At 46.9% G+C, this 20,066-nt stretch overlaps 1 protein-coding gene across 5 annotated transcripts in view; it reads left to right on the top strand.

The window, feature by feature from the left end:
- The window catches only part of LOC125624689 (gap junction beta-5 protein), a 143,489-nt gene that overhangs the window by 55,134 nt on the left and 68,289 nt on the right, over positions 1 to 20,066 (top strand). The window contains exons 2-3 of one of the 5 annotated variants that reach the window (XR_007353372.2): positions 11,388 to 11,553; positions 12,593 to 12,681. The exons of 3 other annotated variants lie outside the window; for them this stretch is intronic. The gene's annotated coding sequence lies outside the window, so the exon portion shown is untranslated. Of the gene's footprint in view, positions 1 to 11,387; positions 12,176 to 12,592; positions 12,682 to 20,066 lie in introns of those variants that run through there. One more of the 5 variants, XR_012665465.1, reaches the window with a different exon arrangement.

The raw sequence follows: 20,066 nt of genomic DNA, 5'->3' as shown, positions 1-20,066 counted from the left end.
AGTTAACTTCTTATTGAGTGAAATGAAGAAAGTTAAAAAATAAGTGGTAGGAAGTAAATTGCATTTGGAAAATTCTTTCCATTTTAATAATCTCCAATGTAATATTAGTAAGAGTGAGGAAATTGGTTTTTAAAAGTTGTTTTTAACCTGAGTATTTCTCTCTCAGGCTCCAGTCTGGAAACACTTAAGCATGTGTGCAACATAGACTAAAGTTAAACATGCAGTTACCTGTTTGCAGGGTTGGGGTCTATGTCTACAAACTTCACTGGAATGTTTTCATGTGAAAGGAACTAGGGGTGTGCACAAGAATAAATATTTGGCTGCTTTTGGAGGGGCACTTTCTGTGCCCTCTCCCCTATGCAGCCAGAGGAGCTGCCTCTCCATTCTCCCCACCTGTGGAGCTCGCTCTCTCCCAGCAGCAAGAGGCGCTGGATCTTCCCCTGCAGCCCCAGGGCTGGAGGAGCTGTCATTTCCTGCCCGGGGCCAGAGGAGCTCACTCTCTGTCCCAGCCCTGGCAGAGTTCTGTGCCCCTCCTGATTTTGTGGGGGTGACCCTGCTTGCCCCCGCTTGCGCACACCCTGCTAATCAACCATTCTGCTGAAGCTGGAACACATGGACTAGGAGCATTTGAAGAGAAAATTGAGTAACTTGATTTGGTCCAATATATCTGACCACCTTGGGCCAAGATCTTCAAAGTGCTTCCAGATGCCTTAAAACCTTGAGGTTTGACATGCTGGCTGCTCTGCACCGAGCAGGCAATTGCCTAACTTCTGTAAGGCCATGGGTACGCTCTGCGGTTTTTAGCAACACAGCTGTGCCACACAGTGTAGCTGCTGTCTGTCAGCCCTGCCAGCTGGGCATAGCCAAATTTCACACTAAATAGGTGTGCTGGACATGGACCAAACTTGTGTGTTCTCTCCTTCCTGCTTGCCCCAGAAAGGCTGAAGCACTAACCTCCGAGGTTCCTGGCCTGTCTTAAATCTTAGGCCTCTTTCCCCACCCCTGCCTTTCTTCTGGGTCAGCCAGTCCAGTCACTGACACCCTTTTAAGCAGCTTAGTTCGTGAGCAGACCTTTCAGACTGTTCTCCCCCTCCTCTTGAGGCAGCTTTTATGACTGAAATATTTCTTGATGTCTCTGAGATGGAAGCTTGTTTCTCTAGGTTCTAGTGGTGCTTTAATCTGGCTATTGATCCTCGTTGAATTGCCCACATGAATAAGGGAAATGCACGTGGCCAGAGAGGGCCATCGAGCCAAGCAGACTCCACTGCATCTTGGGGTTTGCTTTGCTGGTCCCACATCCCCTCCAAAGAGATATTTAGGAGTAGGACTGTTCCCCCTGAACACAATCTGGCCGCCTCCACAGTGATTAAGCAACGCTCCCACCGTTCACAACATCCTGACGACTGCAGGGGTGGTACTTGGAGCCTTGTGTTCCAACACGCACCAGGCCCTGATGCTTATGCTTCACTGGCAGCTCTCCTACTGCCATCCAGCCCAGGGCAATGGGAGCATGCGCATCCTGGTGCATGTGCAACACTATGTTTTGAGGCCAGGGCTTGCTGATGTCTCGGCTGCATGGGGCAGGGAGGCATGGGGGGGGGGGGGGAGGGAAGACAACCCGGGCAATGCAAAGTTCTCCCAACTGCCTGGGACTCCCAGGGTTTGCCAAGGCAGCTGAGGATAAGTGTGATGGAATGCTAAACCTATATTGTGCTCCACGTGGCTCCACCTAGGGGAGCAACACACCTGACCTGAGCTGGTAACAGTCATACCTGGCAGTGCATTGAAGGATCTTCCACAAGAGATCCTTCCTTATCTCTCAGCAAGGGAAGCTCTCTAGCCAGGCCAAATCAGTTATGGAAGCCTGACCTGCTAGTAGCAGGCCCACAGCCTAGCATGGACAAGGAGTAGAGGACAGTTACCTAGACATCCTTGTGCCATGGTATGCCAGCTACACTGGCTGCAGGGCATAGTTGGTGTAGGATCCCTGATGGCAGTTCTTTGCCACCTGGAGATCATCCCATAACCTGATCCACTGGGTTTCAGGCCCAAAGATGGGGCAGGATCTGGCTGAATATATCCCCTTTCTATGTGCCTTCCGATTCACATAGGCTGTGAGGGCTGATGGGCGGACATTAGCATATTACTATGTGACTTCACACCTGGATACCCCATCCATGTGTAGGATCCATAGTCCCTGGTCATGTGACCTGCTCTTTTACATCATGATTCGCTGGCTCGATCAGCCAGGAGCAAACTGGCAGCCATGCAAGGCAGGGAGGCTGTCTAGCAAGCTGGCTCCAAATTGCTGGGCAGTTGTAAAAGCACTCCTGGCTAGGAAAGGACTGCAGTGAGGCTGGTGTGTGAGAACCAGACCCACTTAACTAATGATGGGCTGGGAGCTCATGGAGTGCAGATGCCAGCCATCTGGCGGGGTTATTAGCAGTTTGCTGACTTCTGGAGCATGCAGCTGTGTGAGTTACTGTGGATTGCAAAGTGGAATGAGCGGGTGAGCTTTAGCTTTTGCAATCCCTGGAAAGCAAAGGGAAAACTGACCTACTGGATGTGAGACCTGGAGCATAGCAAAGGCAGTGAGGTGCTAATGGCACTCTGCCTGTTACACCTGAGGCTCTGTGGTTTACGAAGGTGGTAGGTATCCCCATTTTCCAGATGGGTAAACTGCAGCACTGGGAGGAAAAGTGAGTTGTCCAAGGTCCTATAGTGAGCCTGTGCCAGAATCCAGATCTCATGATTGCCTTGCTCTGACCACTAGCTCATATTGCCTCCCCTTCTAATTGCTCTTGGTGGATGTGTGATGGAGGTAGAGAGTTAGGACAATACCTCTTTCCTGGTCTTCAACATGACTATTGCTGGCCCAGTTCTGCAACCATGAGTAGCAGTGGAACAACTGCGGTGTCAGATCCCATATGGGTCACTCACATGCTTTGCAGGGTGGTACTGAAAGAAGATGCTTGGATGAGAGTTTGAAACTGAACTATCCATTGTCCCTGGATCCACTTAAACCAGATCTCTGAGGCTTGAGCATTTAGAGCTAAACAACTAGGCCTATTAGCTGGAGCTGCAATGCGCTCAAACCTCTTCCATGGTCCAGCCATTAGAGGAACACAGGACTCCCCGACCCCCACACTCTGCTAATCTGAGTGAATAATTCAAAGATGGGTCTAGGTTGACTAGGAAGATTCATTATCTTTAAGGATACGTCTGACAAACCTGGGCTGGGATTATAACTATTCCATACCAAGGATACTCTGCCTGGCTTGGATTTCCATACAGCTCTAGTTAGGAAACCAAACACTGACCCTTCTCAATTAGTCTTGAGGGCCAAAGTGCCCCTTGCAATGATCTCCTTCTAGTAAAATCTCTTATTTCTGCTTTCCAAGTATCCCTACCTGAGAGTGGGGAGGAGTAGCACTGCTCATGAGGGTCTCCTGGGAAGCTTTGTTGTCCTAGCAACCTACTGCTTGGAGGCTGTGGAGTGGGGAAACTGCCTCTCAAGGTTGGGTTCTTACACTGAATCTCAGATACCTGGTTTGTTGGGTGAACATAACTGCTGTTCTCCATGCCATTAACTACAGCCAATCAGGGTCAGGAGCAAGAGCATGAGGCTGCTAAGAAGGATGAATCCTCCTCTTGCTTTTTTTAAAAAAAGCAAGAGGAGGTGTCTCTCCAATGGCTTTCCAATTTCCCAGCCACCTGCTTAACAGACTTCTTGCTTTTATAATTACTTTTAGGCACTTATAAGATCTGGTTTCCAGGCAACTTGTTGCATCTTTTATTTCCTCTTGCCAATCTCTTTTCTGACTTTAAGTGTTGGAACAACATCATCCAGATTCTTAAAGCAGAGGGGTTTTTTTTGTTGGGGGGGTGGGGGTAGGTAGCCATTTTTCTTCCCTTAACTCTGCTGGGTGAATGTGATGCTGTGCCAGCATTTCAAGACCAGGTCTTGGGTGACAAGGTGTAGCTATTAGCATTGCACACCGCCAGATCCCAGCATCCATAAATCACCTTAGTTTCATTGTCTCTCCTGGAGCTAGGCCAATTTAAACTGGCTGAGGAGTTCACCTTAAGTACTTACAGCCTCCCATCTGAAAGGACAAGGTGGGCAGAACTAAATGAGGTGACTTGGGGAGATCTGACTGATCTCCCTGCACAGTCAGGGAGCTCTCTATAGGATCTTCCCTAGGGGAAGGCAGGTAGCATGCTGGCTACTCACCCTTGGGGTTTGAGCCTGGGGCAGGGCTAGTCTGCCAGGGATTCAGTAGAAGGTGAATGTATGGAAACCTGGATGAAAACGCTCTACTGATGTAAATGGAGATGGGGCAGTTTATACCAGTTGAGTCTGACCCACTGTGGTCCGGTTCTGATAAATGCTGAGGCCATAATTCAAACAAGGCACATGCTTAAAGTCACCCTCTTTACTCCTTAAAACAGGTAGGCACAGGCCAAAGTCCCACTAAAGACCATAGACTTAAACATGTGCTTTGCTGAGTTGGGGCCTGGTTGTGGAACCCTTGTGGCACACTTTAATGGCACCTGCTGAAAGGGCTTCTCTGGATCTTGTGCAGAACTGGAACTCAAGCTGCAATCTCTGGATTTTTGGAAGTCGGGGATGGTTGAGTTTGGCCAGATCTAAAGTGAAGGACCATCTGCAAAATTCTGATCTGGATTCAAGCCGAGTTCTCAGGGCATGTGAAATTGGGATTGTGGTTTGAACCATCACTTGTTAAGACAAAATTCTAGGAGCCGGATTTGCATCTTGTAACCTGGCCCTTGAAAGGGGCTGCACATATAGGCAAGGAGCAGGTTAGGGACTGAACTGTGACTCGGGCTTTACATTTGGTTCTAACTTCCCTCTTGCTTCCCCTCTCCTCATGAAGGAAGGAAAATGGGCCAGCCCTTTTCCTGGTGTAGGTCGCTTGCTCAGCAGTACTGGCTTCCATGCTCGTTGGCAGAACCACCACTTTTCCCTTCTATGCCCACTCCCTGCCCACCTGTGTAGAAGGGAGTAGCCACCTGCTGACCACTGCTCTCCTTACCACACAGGGTCTGCCAATGTGGGTAGCTCATGCAGGGAGAAAGGGGGCACGTGCATAGCCAGCTTCACGCTCAAGCCCATAGTGACTCTTGAGTTGCTGCCAGAGCATCAGAATGGCCTCAGCTCAGAGCCACAAGGTCACTCGACATTCCCTGAAACAGTGGTGGGGTTTTTATGGCCCTGCAAGGGCCTGTATGCAGGAGGAAGGGGAGGGAAAGAACAATGGAAAGAAAAGGAGTACTTGTGGCACCTTAGAGACTAACCAATTTATTTGAGCATGAGCTTTCGAGCTGTAGCTCACGAAAGCTCATGCTCAAATAAATTGGTTAGTCTCTAAGGTGCCACAAGTACTCCTTTTCTTTTTGCAAATACAGATTAACACGGCTGTTCCTCTGAAACCTAACAATGGAAAGAATGCACTAATTTACAGAGCAGGGTGATCTGTGAGTTATGCAAACTATGCAGGCAAGTCGCTGGGCTCTAAAAGGTTAGACATCAACAAGCGTTCAATGACTCTGACCTCATTGTTAAAGTGTAATTAACTCTTGCTTGACTGTTCACAACCTGGAGAAATTCAGAGATCCATGTGGGTCACACATCTAAAGACTCAGCTTGCCCATATCGCTTGCCCAACAGTTCATTGCAGTGGCCTTTGCTCTCCATCTCACTCCAACCCCATCCCTGGGCTGACAGCTGTCATTAGTGGTCACAATTAGGCCATCAATCAATAGGCTAACTCTCTCCCATTTGAAATCCTTAGGGACACTGGATCTGAACATTGGCTTTTGCCAACAATTTCTAAAAGTTGATTAATATGGCAGGACCTGCTCCATGGAGGAAGCAATGGGGAATTTGATGTAGAACTGGCCTTCAGTGGACATGACCTCAATTTTAATGACCAAGTTTCTTCCGTTCTCCCAACTAACTTAAATAGACAGGGACAGACTATGGGGAGGGACAGATGTAAGGTGATAAGCACTGTACAGTAAGACCTAGGTTGCGGGGCTTTTTCATGGCTAGTGATTTTGGGGAGCCCAACTTGATACACTTTTTTAAGGGGCCTGATTTCATCTAACTGAATGAATGGGTGCGTGGCACTTCCTGGCCCCTCTAAGGTATCTTGTCTTCGCCTAACATTCTAGTCGTCTAGTAACGTGGCTGCTTGGAAGCCCAGGCTTGAATTCCAGCATCAGCTCGGCATCCTTCTGGTGAGCCCCTGCCTAAGGTAGGTGAGATTCTATTGTAAGCCAGCCTGCTGCAGGAGCCCCCTTTTTTTAAAATGGGGAGAGACTCAACCACCAGGCTTTCTTAGAGGTGCTGAGCACCTGCAGCTCTCTCACTAATCTCACTGGGAGTTGTGGGTGCTCAGCACCTCTGGATGCCAGGTCACAAATTCCTACCTGACCAGAGTAAATGCTGGGTCCCTGGATGCTTGCATTGTCATTGGCTTTGCACAATAACAGGAAGGGAATTCACACCCCCTCCACCCGCACAACATGCTGGCCACCTTAAGACTGCTCTCCACTCCCAGAGATGGCTGCATTTCAGTAGAGCTGCTCTGTGTAGAAAAGGCCAAATCCTTTGTGTTGGATGCAGTCTGGCCATGTCCTGGCATTTGAGAGTAGCTGGGATGCTAATTGTTCCCTCCACCCTACTCTGGAATTCTGCGTTTTCCTGCTTGGTCCAAACAAGGCTGAGTTTGATTTGCTCAAATTCAGGGCTGAGGGGTTGGGCAGGCCTCATTCTGCTGTGACTTGGTATGACCCCGCTCAGATCTAGAATCTGAGTTTGGGGGGTTTTTTGGTTTTGTTTTTTTTTTGTTGTTTTTTTTTTTCACACTTTGGGTCTGGTTACCATGGGAACACTTGGATTTAAAAAAAGATGAACTTTTTAGATCCTGGGGAGAATTTTTTTCCCCATCTTTGGCTCCAAGTCGTGTGACTCATTTTACTGGGCGTGTCCCTCTCTAGAGGTCACAACAGAGTCAGCGATCGACAAGCTTGTTCCCTTTCTCATTGACTTGCCAATTCTTGAGTCAGCTGCTGAGTGTAGAGTGGAGTCCAAGTCACTGATTGCTCCAGATGGTGTGTAACCATCACTCTTCCGGAATACACCTTGTGGACCTAGGATCTTGTCCATAAATCTAGCGGTGAAATAACCCCTTTCACGCCCTCTGCAAGCTCTCTATCTGAACAGTGATACATTTCTCTCCATCGCTTATTTAAGGGCAATGTTTTACTGAGCTTTTTGCCTGCATGTGGCTAATTCTAGTGGGGGCGGTGAGATGAGGAATGAGCAGTGCGTTGTGACTTGCCCCACAGAGTTCTGGTTCTGAGCTGGAAGAATGGGTGCAGTTGGGTCCCCATGTTGGGACTTGGGAGACCTGGGTTTGATTCCTGCAACTGCTGTACCAACTTATTTTGTTGGGTGGCCAATTATTAGGGTGGGTTTTTTTATGCTAGACTTTCTTGCCCCTTTGAGGAGGCAGGGGTGAGTATGTAGAAGAGAGAAATCTGAGGGGCTTCATGGTTTGACCCTTTAAATAAAAGGTAGCAGACCAGAGCCCACAGCAGGTGTAACCTGAAGTCACAGAACTACAGTAACTGACCTCAGCTGAGGGCCTTGCGCAGCGTGGTTCTTATAAGCATGTCCAGTCTCCGATACCAGCTGACTTTTTTTCTCTCGTATAAAGCTCTAGCTAATCCTGAACATGACTCTCAAATTTCTGTGTTCTTCTTCCCCTGCACACCCTCCCATTTTAACAAAGTCAATGTGGTTACCCTCAACTTCTCATTTAATCTTGGAATGGTTTCATTTGTCTCAAGGAACCAGTTCCCCCTCATTGTAATTCAGGTGTGGGTGGAAAATGGAATATTTTGGGGTTCCTCTGTGAACACTGGTTGGTGTGTGCTTTCCCTTTAAGAAAGCATCTTTAAAACACAAGCACCGGACGTTCAGCTGGTGCAAAGTGGCATAACTCCCCTGGAACAACGGGGGTACGCTGACTTACTCCAGCTGAGTATTGGGCTTTACAGGGTTTTAAGTACCCTCCCACTATTCCTATGTGGAATGAGATTTAATTGTCTCATTGCATCTTCATGAAATGACTTCATCTCTTCTCAGCTTCTTTCTCTTCTTTTCTCCCCAGCCCCCAGTAAGGGATAAATCAGTTCCTTCCCCCAATGCCTGGACTCCATGGTGATGGACCCCATAGAAGTGGGGAGAACTGAAAGTTGTAGTGCAATGTAATACACAATCCTCAGATCTCAATGGGAAAAGCATTTGCCTTAAAAAGAGCTTACGTTTCTTTACACAATAAAATGTTATCCACCAATCTTGCAGCTTCCTCATGTAAAGCATCAAATCTGGATTTGAAGGATTGATTCTAAATCCCCTTCCCACTGGACATAGCAGTAGTAAGTCTCAAGCCTGAGCCACCTGATTCCATAATCTCCAGGATGTGAGATGTTAAAGGGTGGGGAATGGGCATTTATGGGGGACACCCGAGGTGAAGATCCCAATCTGCTACAAAAGTTCCTGCTGGTGCTGACCATGCCCTGGAGCTGTCAGGTAAACTCTCCCCTATCTTTCAGACCTCCCTCAACCCCAGTAGGTTCAAGTTTTGACCACCCCAAGCCACCTAATGGGATTGCTTTCCTTGGAGCACACCCATGAATTTTTTTCCACTTACTGGTTCCTTCAATGGCAGCCTCTTTCTATCATTTCTCTTATCACACCACCGACCAGCCCCAGCCCAGATTGGGACACCATTGTGTTAAGTGCCACACATTCTGAGTAAAACAATGGCCCTGCCTCAAAGAGCTTGCCATCTAAATACCCAAAGAATGGGCAAAGGCAGTGCCGTTATCCCCACTTGACAGATATGGGGGACTGAAGCACAAAGGTTTAGGGAGTGGGTGGCACAGCCAGAAACAGAACTTAGATCTGCTGGGTCCCAGTCCACTGCCTTCCTCTCTTGTGAAGAGAGCAAGGGGCAACTTCTCCAGTTCTTGGACTGAAATCCTCTTTTTGCCTTCTCCGTGGCCTGTTAAAGTCTATGAAGCCTGGGAATCCTCCAAAGGCCAGATGGGAGGACCATTACAGTACTCTGGTCTGACCTTCTGCATAACCCTGGTGAGGTTCTCTGGCCTGTAAGTTCTGCATCAAGCCCATCGCTAATTAGGTCCAGTCTTGATGTGAAGGCTCCAAGTGAGGGTCCCTAGATTTTTGTAATGGCTAATTACCACCAATATCCCAGATCAGTAACCCGTAGAGGTGCTTGTGGTGCAAAGATGAGGCTATTTTTCCACAAAAGGGAAAAGTAGCAGGAGTTTGAACACTAATGGGGTAGCATGATTTTTTTGTTTGTTTGTTTGGCTTTCTCATCACTGATGAGAAATGGAAGACCAAAGGATATAAAAGAGGCATTATTAGCACTGGCTGAGTCTAGAGTCTGAAGTTGTGGCTGAGTTAATTTAAAACACTGATGGTGAACCTGCTGCTGGAACAAATCACGTGAAATGTGATTTTGCTTTTCAATTACCCAGGCCTTGCTTGCACTGTCTCGTGCTGTACGTCCTGAGTGGTGCAACAGACGCGTCATTCATCAAGCTCCTCTGGCTTCTGTAGAAGGCTCACAAGAACACCACCAATATCCCCTGCTAATGCTCATCGCTGCAATATGTCAATTCTGGCCCTGAACAGATAGCTGGTTGGCAGGCAGAGCTTTCCAGTGGCTGGAGGACTCGGAGCTGTAGTCCATCAAACAGAGCAATTTCCAATGTACTTCAGAGCAATAGAGGAAACAGGATTCCTCATCAGCAAACACTTGGTCTTAAGTATCCAGTGATTATGACTTAATTTAGTAATCATTGGCATGGGGATGAGCATAACAAATTGGCTGGGTATTTACAGGAAGGCTGTTCAGTAGTAGCTGAATATAATGAAGGCTTTCAAACCCAGATGACTGCATGGCTCCAAAGTTTGATATTGGGTTATGGAGCCTTTCCAGTGCTTGTCCTGCCTCTGACCTCCTATGTCAACACAGGCAGGTCTGTGTCCCTTCACACAACCCAGCCCACTTTCAGCCTTGTAACACAGTCTAAGGTAATGCACTGCAGCATCATGTCTTGCATTTAAATGTTCCTCACTTGTATTCCTAACTCTCAAGCTTTTGCATAGCAGAAGCTTCATTTCAGTTGTCTTAAGCCTTCTGGACATTAGACCTGTCATTAAAATACCTTCTGTTGCAGGTTGGTGGGAGTTGTGTGCATAAGGACCTTGTCCTGGGTTATGCAGCAATCCTGTTTCAGCAACATGCAGTGAGCAGATGTTTCAGGCTAAGGAAATTCCGTATGGCCCATAGCAGTGTGTTCAGCCATGCACCATGGCTCTTTGAGGCAAGGGCTTTCTTGGTATTGTGCCCAGCACAAGGGGGCCCTGGACCATGACTGGGGTTCACAGGTGCTAATGCAACAGAAATTGGCTTCTATTTTGTTCTTGAGCAGAAAACCAGGCTTGAAACGAAAACACCTCTTTGAGGAGCTAGATCAGCCCCAGCCTCTTTCTAGACACTTGGTCAGCTGGGATGTGTAAATCAACCTGGCCACTTCCTGATTTGCAAGGGGCTTTTCAGATGCTTGTCCATGTGCCAGGGTGGTAAAAGGGCTAAAACACAGACCTGCAACTGTCACATGCAGACATCACTGCTAAGGGAGCAGCTAGAAAAATGGACTCCAGTCCAACCTCAAAAGAGCACCTTCTTGGAGCAGTGACTTCTTTCTACCATTCCAGAACCCACTGAGAGCCAGAAACAAGGGCTAAGCGCATCCTGTATTGGAAAGACTCAGACTCTCAACCATTCTCTAATGGAGGTTAGACAAATTGCTGGAAACTGACAGGCATTTTAACACTGGATCAGAGCCAATCTTCACACTAGTTTTACCTTCCCAAACCAATGTGTTCCTGCATCTATTTCCCTAGGCGGGATGGAGAGTTCTGTTCACCAAGGGCTGAACAGTACCATCGTTTTTGGAATCTGTGATGTAATGATCCCTGCATGAGACATCACAGTCTCTGCATGTGCACCTACAAATAGCACAGGGCAGCTGCTGGGCACGTTGCCAGTGCACACACTGAATAACCGTTGAATGGTTGTAGAACATCTCCGCTTGCTCAAAAGGTGATCTGCAGGGCTGGACAGGAAATGGGTTTTCTGGCCCCCAAGAACTTGAGGTTGTTAGAGCTGGTTGTGCGGGAGGGGAGGGACCCCTATTTTGCATGTTTGTTTTTTATGGCGCACGTATGTGCCCTTGTCTCCTCCCCTGTCTAGCTCTGCTCAGTCTGAGGTTGGACTGCAAGCGCTCTGGAGCCTGAAATTTCCAAGGCCTGAATTAGTGGCCGGACCAGCCATGAGGAAAGTGTACCCCAGGAGTCCAAGGTCACATAGCAGACGTGAGGGCCTCTTTCCTACCCTCCACCACCTGCATGTTGGAAAAGTGAGTTTTCTTCAGAATAGATGCTCTGCAGTTCAGTTGCAATGGCTCCCTCTGCCTGTGTTCTAGTAGCCATTCTTGGATGGACTCTGGGTGCTTTAAGGTGTCTTATGGGCAAAGGATAAATTTGTCCCAGCAACATGTCCAATGGCTACTATCCCACCAGAGTGTAGTGGAAGCACAGGTAAGGCAGGCATGGCTTAGCACGGCTCCTACCAGTTTGGCTTCTTCTGACAGGTCTGTAGGCAACCTTGCTGCTCTCTTTTCACTGCCCCCCCCACCCCTCCTCACTCACATGGCCCTTTGTGCAGTGGCAAATAACATGAGATGCAAGGTACAAATGAATGAGGATCCTTGTGAGTCTGATCATCATACCTGTAGAGGGAAGACCTGAGAGAAAGCCGTTTCTTTTAAACTCTGGGTACCAAAAAAGCAGATGGGACTGGAAGAGAAGGAATGAATGCTGTGGCCCTGGTTCCCTATGGGGCTGCAGAAAGTGTTAAGGGTCTGATGCTCCGGATTTGGTTTCAGTGGAGATGTAATTACCTATAACTTGACTAATATAGTAGTGAATTGCCCCACCCTGTCTCCAGAGTAGCCTGGTTAGAACTGGTTGGAAATCAAACATCCCTCATCCTTTTTTCCCCTTCTGTGCTCTTCCCTCCCCCCCCCTCAAAAAAAATCTGTTCAAAATGTTTTTTTGTTTTGAAAATTATTAAAATATTTCAAATCAATGCTTCAAAATGAACCTGTCTTTTTTTTTTCAACTTACAATGTTTCAGTTTAGACCAGAACCAACAACAATTTGTTTTAAGCCAAAACCAAACTGTTACTCTGATTACCTACATTTTGATAACCAAAGACGACAAAATGACGTTGACTCTGATTTAGAAGGGAGGTGCTGTATAGACACTTCTGGGAAAAGTTTTGATTTGTCCCATGAGAATTTTCACTTTCTCATTTGGGGGGATTCCAACTTTAAAATTTGTATTCTACCAGTTCTTGTTCACACAATCTCAAATACCCTTTCCCCATTTTGCAGCTGTAGGCATCATGGACACCAGCTTACAAGAGCACATTACACACCAAGGAGTCCCACTGACCTGACTGCACTGAGATAGCTCAACAAAGTTGGGTTTGTTTTTGTTTTGGAGTTTTTTGTGGGTTTTTTTTTTTTTTTTGCTTGTGCTTTAAATCCTGTGCTGGATTAGGGTCAGGGCACTCATCACCTTATAGAATTGTACTCCTGATCGTCTTCTCTGAAAGCTCCATGTGGTTTGGTTTGTTTTTTTTTTTTTTTTTTTAAGCTTTAGTGTAGATATTAAATCTCTTTCCAGTACAGAATGCATCACCACTTTTGGAATCTCTTCATTGTCAGGGCAGGCTCAGAATGAGAGGTTTGTTTTTTTTATTTTATTTTTTAAACGTCCCTTCTCTTTTCTTTCCTAATTCTTCACTGAGGCAGATTGTGGCATTATCTGCCAAACAGAGGTTTTAGGGCACCATCCTCTCTGGGTAAAAGCAAAGCCTCAAGAGGGGATTTGCCTTTCAGTGAAGGTTTTTCTTTCTTACCCATTATTATGTACCTGTCCTTCATGAAACTTGTTCTATCCAGCTACAAAATCACTTGGATCATGGTAAAAGCAAAGCTATAGGTTTGAAATCTTTTTTATTATTATTCATTTGCTCTCTAAGGAACTTCTAGTGAATTTATAAAGGGTGAGTGGGGAGAAATCAGGTTTCAGAGTAACAGCCGTGTTAGTCTGTATTCCCAAAAAGAAAAGGAGTACTTGTGGCACCTTAGAGACTAACCAATTTATTTGAGCATGAGCTTTCGTGAGCTACAGCTCACTTCAGTGTATGTTAATACACTGTTTAACATACTTTGGTTCTAATTGTGACAGACCTGGAGCTGATGCAGACAGTGGTGAATACTGCTATGTAAGAACTTCATGAGCACTATACATGGCCTGGTCAGGGAACAGAAATTACTGGAATCCTTGTGGCACCTTAAAGACTACCCAATTTATTTGGGCATAAGCTTTTGTGAGCTACAGCCCACTTCATCAGATGCATGGAGTGAAAACTACAGTAGGTATGTGTGTATATTACAGCCCATGAAAAGATGGGAGTTACCTTACCAAGTGGGGGGGGGGGGGGTCAGTGCTAACGAGGCCCATTCAGACAGGGGATGTAGCCTAGCCTCCAACAGTTGACAAGAAGGTGTGAGGATTGGATACTGGAATATCTAAATGCTTATAACACATGACTTCAACAGGGGCTGTGTAGGTAAGTGACACAGTGGCTTGCCAAATAAGAACACACAAGCATGTACTCAAAAGACAATGGCGTAAGCATCAAGGATCCTCTGTCTGCACTCTAACAAGTGGCAGAATAGCACTTTAGTGTTTGATCTCCAGGCTCCCGCTGTTAGCAAGATTTAGAGCCCTTCTGAGGAGGGGGGACAGGCAGACACAGGCTCTGCTGCGTTAGGCCTGCCCAGAGCTGGACAATGGTAAACCATGGGTGACAGCCACTAGATATACATACAGGCTGGCTCGCTGGCAAGCACATTTGTTCTGAAATGAGTTTTATTTATAACAAAAGCCTGTGTGAGGAGGCTAGTCCCTAACTTCCTCTAGGGCAATTACAGGGGTAACCAAAGTGCAGGGCCTGAATGTAAATGCAGACCTGATGAGGTCAATCACAACGGGCCTGCTCTGAAAGTGGGAAGCTCATGTGATTCCACCCCAAGACAAGCAGATGGCTAGAGGCCCCCAACCTGAAAGGGCAAGGGGAGCAGGCTGTACTTGGACCAGGCAGGGTCACAGGTGCAGTTATCTGAATGGGGGTAAGGAAATCCATCATCCCATTTTACCTTCCGGTTATGAGCTCGTAGTAACTGCATCCTGAAGAGTCCACGGTGTAACACTCCAATTACCACACACTGCAGAATATCTTGTGCACCCCTCTAATGTACAATCTTGGAGCTGGGTACTGTGCAAACTATGAAGCAAAGACTGCAGGAAAGTGTCGTATGTAGTGTAGATATTCTGTATTGGGGAGAGTAGTTCTCCATATTTTCACAGAATTAGCCCACCAAAGTTACTGATTCAGGGGAGTAAAGAATGCATCATGAAGAACCAGCTTCCTCCGCTCAGACCAAACAAACTGCCCTCGGGGCCACTTAACCTTATCTGGTGGTTAAAGGAGGGGACTAGGAGTTGAAACAACCTGGGTTCTATTTCTGGCTCTGGGAAGGGAGTGGTTTCTAGTAGTTAAAGAAGAAAATACCCTGCAGGACTCCTGGCTTCTATTTCTTAATGTGACATTAACTCATTGTGTAACCTTGGAGAAAATCTCCTGTTTTGTTTCTTTAGAGATACAAACGATAAGGATTACCTAAAATTCCTCAACTTCTTGCTTCTCTTCTGCCATGCCTTTCCTAAACTTAATCTCTCTAGAAACTTAAAATACCACTAGCCTCAAATCCTTCTCTTTAATGAGAGTTCACAATAACACAAAATACTGTCTTCTAAGAAGGGGAGAACATAGTGGTGTTTAGAGTCTTGTAAGAATCCAGAGCTTCTTGGGTTTTTTGGGGTGGTTCTTCTGTCCGTTTAAACTAGATGAGCCAACCTACAAAGCCAGAGTGCAACCTTTTTGCAGTGTCAGGGGGTTGAGACTGAATGGGAGGCTTGAAGGAAGTAGCTGGCAGATTTCCCCCAAATAAGCCAACCACCCTGGGTTCAGTAATGGAGTGGAGGGTGAAGAACTATCTTGGGTTACTTAGGGGGAGTGAGAAGGAACGTGGTCTGCATCGCAGAGGGATCAGGGAGGGTGTCTCCAGGATCAAGGAGAAGGGCACCATTTTAAAAAGTCAGCCCTTGCCAAGAACTGTGGTACAGAACAGCAGATTTTTTTCCCCCCTGCTTAGATTAGGAAATTCTTGGGGGAAATCTGTTGGCGAGTGTTGATCTGTTGCTAGCAATTACTGTGTCATCTTAGTCCTCTAGCCTTTTCAGAACCTCTTGAGGCGAGGAACAGCTGCTGTCATTCAGAGCTGGTCAAAAGTTTCAAAGAAGAAATTTTATTTGAAAAATAGTTTCTCTCTCTCTCTCTCTCTCATATATATACACACACCAACAAAAAAAGCCACTCTTCATAAATTGGAAAAAAATAAATGTGTCTCTGGCCTCATATTTTATAGGGTGGAGAGAAGACAAACACTTTCCAGAACCCCACACTCTTGCTTTAGAAAATTCATGAGGTCTTCTATCTGCTTTATTTTGAAAATATTAAATTGCCTTTTTTTCCCACAACCAGCACAGTGGCAGGGTAAAGGGGCCTCTGGCAGCTACTTGAAGTGCTATCTGTTGCTTTTTGGTCTTAAATCGATCAGACTTAAACAAACCAAAACTAATGGTGTTTGGATATCCCAGTGATAAATGCTTATAAACACTGTTTCACACTGTGAATAGGGTAGATGAATGCCTTAGATAAGACAGATTTATTGTGATGAAATTCATATAAATCAGTTTATTTATCTTCAGCATTCCCTTGGATGTTGCAAACACACTTGCTTTGGATTTCTCCTGCATTGCAACAAAGTGAAACTGACTAGAAATCCTGGCTCCATTGAAGTTGAGGGAGCTTTGGCTCCATTTAAATCAATGGCAGAGGCGTAACTGACTAAATAGACGAGTCTTCAGGCCTGCTCCTGCTCCTCTGAATGCTTTGTGTCATTCAGGCAGCAGAAGGGTACAGGGAAGTTGGAAATTCCCAGGATGTAGGCGATTCCCCCAAGTGGCCCTTATGAGAGGAGAGTGTCATGATGAACGAGAGGAAGGAGTGGGCATGGTTAGAGCACCTCATGCTGATAGATCCCTAGCTGGTGGATTTGTCAAGCAGGTGTAACATAGAGCAGCCTTTATGCTGCTGTAAATTACATAAGGGCTGAAAAAGTGGTTTGTAGCCAGCTTCAGTAGAACAGGTGATCCAGTTCTAGTCTTGTAATAAGTCTATGATACAGATAAGAACATATGGTAAATAACTTCTGTCCTAATGTACTTAAACCATCTGAATTTCATTTTGATTTGGACCATGTCTTCTATTCAGTGTCGCTGTCCTGCAGGTATCAGTGTGTGGGCGGAGCAATAAAATTCCCAGCTGTGTTCAGGCAGTACGCTGCTGCATGGAACAACAGATGATGCATAACAATCAGCTGAAAAAGTTACAGCTGGTGTAGCAGAAAATTGATTTCTGATGTCTTCTCCTCCTCTTCCCTACAATCCCCCCTTCCAGCCAAAGACTTGATGACTTGATTTGTAATTTTCTCTACTGTCTTTGCTGCTCCCTGTGGGAGAAGGGGTGAGAGGATAGGGTCTGATGGTGGCAACCGGAATTATTGTGTCATCTTACACACACAGAGCACCAGCCCAGCCTGGAGGGGAGAATGGTCTGATCTGTGACTGGGAGGGGGAAAGGTGCGGGGAGGCCTAGTGTTCCCAAGGAGATGCACCTCTGTCATTCAGTGCTTGGTGGATGCTGCTGAGATGAAGTCAGCCTTGGCTGCATATCATTCTCCTCCTTTCATCTGAGCTCATGGATGGAGACCAACTTTTGTGGAAGGCATTGGTCTCTCCCCAACCCACTCCAACTTCCAGACCTGTCCTCTTCTCTTTTGCAGTTCTCTGGCCTGTCTTTAAATATTTCTTTCCATGTAATTTCCCCTCTTTGCCCCAACAAACCCCCCTCCATCCAGCTGTCAGCAGATACACAATCATAAAGGCCACCAGCAACCTGGTGTCTTCTCAGGAGAACTCCAGAGCCCAGGCCAAGCCTCTGGCCTGCATAGGGACTGTAGGATCTGGCATATAGCATTCATCAAATCTAAATGATCTGTGTTTGTGTTTGGGTGTTACATGCCAGACAATAGACTTTGACCTCCCTCCTGGACACCTATTGTCCCAGGTAATTTTCTGTAGCCTGTTTGCTAAGGCCACATTGCTTTTACAATGAGGAACCTTGATGGGAAATGAGACATCAGGTTTGCAGATTAGCAAAAGATAAAGCTTGTCCGACTTTGTGTGCTCTGAAAATCTTAGGTACTCGTATAGCCCTCGTTAGCAGCTTGAGCACCTGTCGAATGTAGTTTCCCTCACAACCGTGCTGTGAAGGAAAGGAAGTGCGGTTAGCCCCATATTACAGACCGGGAATGCACAGTGAAACTAAAGCCTTGTCTACAAACATACATTGTACCACCTTGATTAGACAAGCATAGTTAAAGCAACATGACCCTCCTAGCATGGACACAATTATTCCAGTATAGCTTGTTCTCCATAGCCACTGAAGTTACGACAAGAAGTAATGAGCTTAATCTGCACTGAGGGAGACTTAGGTTAGATATTAGTGAAAGCTTTACTAGAACTCTAAGGGTAGTTGAAGGTCTGGAACAGGCTTCCAAGGGAGGTTGTGGAATCTCAATCATTGGAGGTTTTTAAGAACCAGTTGGACAAACACCTGTCAGGGATGATCTAGGCATACTTGGTCTGGCCTTAGTGAGGGGGGTGGGACGTGTAAAGACGTTGAGAGATCATCCAGACCCACACATCTGTGATATTCCCACAAGGGAAAGGAAATATGATAGCCTGCTGTACGGCACTGTTCTCTTAGCATGTGTAACTACTTCAGTAAAATCTCTCCCCAGCTGAAATAATTACACAGGGACAAAATTTGCACATACACCAGACCTAAGGGACTTGCCCAAGGTCATGTAGCCTATGGCACAGCAGGGAGTTGAACCTAGGTTTCAATGTCCTAGCCTAGCATCCGACCCACTGGATCATCCATTCTTTAAAGCCTTTAGAGAAAGAAAGCAGGCAGGGAAGAGAGGAGGTTATTAGTTGCCCATATCTAGCATCCTCCAGACACTAGAAGTACTAACTCCTGTCCATATCGCAAATAGTGCGGCTCCTAGCTGTCCTGGGAAACTTGGGGAGAGCGAAGGGCTTTCTGGAGACTCCCTCCCAGCCTGTGCATCTTGTGCAGCGGAACGGCGGCAGGTGTTCCTCCTAATTGCTTTCCTGTTTTCCCTCCTCGCAGATGCAGCTCCAGCCACTTGACTAGAACCTGAGGGTCCCCGCTTCCTCTGAAGCTATTTCTGTCTCCTTGTAGCTGCCTGCTCTCTTTATAGGTCACTCATTCAAGTGCACTTGCTTCCTGCTGTAGAACAGAGCTGGACCCGCTGGCATTGCTAGTGATGTCAGGGGCTGTAGACCCAAACCCCCTTCTGCCGTGTGGCGCAGGTTGCCACTTTGCGGTGTGGCGTGCTGGCAGCAATCTCACATCCTCCCATGCTAATCCACACAAATTCTGTTAATCGCGGATTTAATCTTTTAAACATGCCGTAATTAAATTACATGCCAGTCAGTTACAGTCACATTAATGTAATGTGCGAGCTTCTCTCTCCCTGCCGCTAGGGAGAAGTGGAAAAAGGAGCCAGGATAGCTTTGTGACTAATGCACTGGGCAGCGTGGTGGGAAGATCTGGGTTTTATTCCCTGCTTTGGCCCTAACTTTCTGTGTGACCTCGGGTACAATCGTTCTCCTTTCTGGGTTGCAGTTTTTTATTGATAAAAATGGGGGACAATGACACTTCCTTTTGTAAAGGGCTTTCAGGAGTGTGGCTGGCGTGTGCTCTGAGAGTCAGGTATTGTTAATGGCAGCTCACTGGAAAAAGACTGGAGACTCAATGCAGGAGCTAGGGCCTAATCCAAAGTCAGTGGGAGTCTTTCCATTGACTCAATAGACTTTTTGGATCAGGCTGCTAGCAGGTAGTTAGCTAGCACCCGTTGGGATCTGTAAGGTTCCCAAGTTCAGTCCCAGCAGAGAGGCAGATGATTCAATAGGCCATGCAGCCTGAACTTTGACTGCTGTTAGCCCAGTAGCGAGGGTACTCACTGGGCATGTGGGAGACCCTGGTTCAACTCCCTGCTCTGCCTGATGGGGAGTCCTTCTCACTGTTTTAAGCCTCTGACTGCCAGATGCTGGGACTGGATGACAGGGAATGGATCACTTGATGACCGCCAAGTTCTGTTCATTCCCTCTGAAGCACCTGGCACTGATCGCTGGCAGAAAACAGGATACTGGGCTAGATGAACTATTGGTCTGATGCAGTATGGCCGTTCTTATGTTCCCTCTCACCGCTGCAGCCACTTTCCATGTCACAGGTGACATACTGGAGCATGGAGCGGGTAAGGCCTGCCCGGCCTTGGCCTGCTGCCCCCGTCCTGTGGGTGTGACGTCAGTCCCCAGGTCTGGTGAGCTGATACCTTCCACCCACACTAGACTCGCTCTCAGTTCAAAAGTCCCCCCCCCCCCCTTCTGTGCAGGGGTCACTTCCAACTGTGAAGTTTTGGACCTTGGAGGCCACCTGAGAGACTCTGCGCTCGTGTTTTGACTATTTATCGGACCCTGTCCATCCAGTGGATTTCTGCTGACTTCTGCTAGCTGAGC

The sequence above is a fragment of the Caretta caretta genome, chromosome 19 (genome assembly GCF_965140235.1).
Source record: "Caretta caretta isolate rCarCar2 chromosome 19, rCarCar1.hap1, whole genome shotgun sequence".
Lineage (NCBI taxonomy): Eukaryota > Metazoa > Chordata > Testudines > Cheloniidae > Caretta > Caretta caretta.
The sequence above is the reverse complement of the archived record's forward strand: the minus strand, read 5'-3'. Positions and strand labels throughout refer to the sequence as shown.